Raw genomic sequence first — 1,228 nt, forward strand, 5'->3', positions numbered from 1 at the left:
TCTCTCTCTCTCTCTCTCTCTCTCTCTCTCTCTCTCTCTCTCTCTCTGGAAGGGATGGGTGGTGGTTGCTGAAAATGAACAGAGGGTCTAGTACAGGCTAGGCAGGTGCTCTACAGCTGAGCCACAGGTAAATTCTAGACAATGACATCCCTGCCTCTGATTCTCACACACACACATACACACACACACACACACAAGTCTGGAGAGATGACTCAATGGTTAAGAGCGCTGGCCACTGACTGCTCTTCCAAAGTCTTCCAAAGGACCTGGGTTTATTTCCCAGAACTCACACGGCAGCTCACACCCATCTGTAACTCCAGCTTGAGGGAATTCAGTGACTGGTCTGGTCTTCTTGGGCAGCAGGTGTTTTAATGGTACACAAGCATACATGTAGGTAAAACATCCATACGCTTCGCAATTTAAAAATTATTGCATTTGTTTATTTGGTGTGTGTGTGTGTGTGTGTGTGTGTGTGTGTGTGTGTATGCCACAGCATGCATATAGAGGTCACAGGGCAACTTGTAGGAGTTACTTACCTCCCTCTATTGTGTGAGTCTCTAGGATTGAACTCAGGTCATCAGGCTTGGCAGCAAGCACCCTTATCCCACTGAGCCACCTCAACAGTTCCCCACCGAGCCCTGAGTCTATAATGGGATCTATACATACACACAGAATACAGATCAATGTTTTCCCCTGAAATCTGTCTTTGTATGTGGGTATATGTTTATGTTTGTATTTATATGATTGTTTGCACATGTACATTCATGTACATTTCTATTTGCAGTTACTGTATATTTTGCATTTGCATACTTTTTTCTGTTGTTTTGTTTTTTTTCAGAGACAGGGTTTCTCTGTGTAGCCCTGGCTGTCCCGAAACTCACTCTGTAGCCCAGGCTGGCCTCGAACTCAGAAATCCACCTGCCTCTTTCTTCCAAGGCTGGAATTAAAGGCGTGTGCCACCACTGCCTGGCTTGCATACATTTATATCCACATAATTTTATACAGGAACTCAGGTTTACATGGACACATGAACTTGGCCAGCCTTACTACACAACTTCTTTATAGGAAAATACATACAAGAAAAAAAAAACACATACAAGATTTACTTACTTGAGTGATGAGTTTCCCTAAACATTTTATGCCCACCATTTATTATATGTGTTCCCGACTTTTAAAGAAGATTCAGATAGGGTCTCACTATGTAGGCCAAAGTGGCCTAGAGCCTGCT

The sequence above is a fragment of the Grammomys surdaster genome, unplaced genomic scaffold (assembly GCF_004785775.1).
Source record: "Grammomys surdaster isolate TR1022 unplaced genomic scaffold, NIH_TR_1.0 125984, whole genome shotgun sequence".
Taxonomy (NCBI): Eukaryota; Metazoa; Chordata; class Mammalia; order Rodentia; family Muridae; genus Grammomys; species Grammomys surdaster.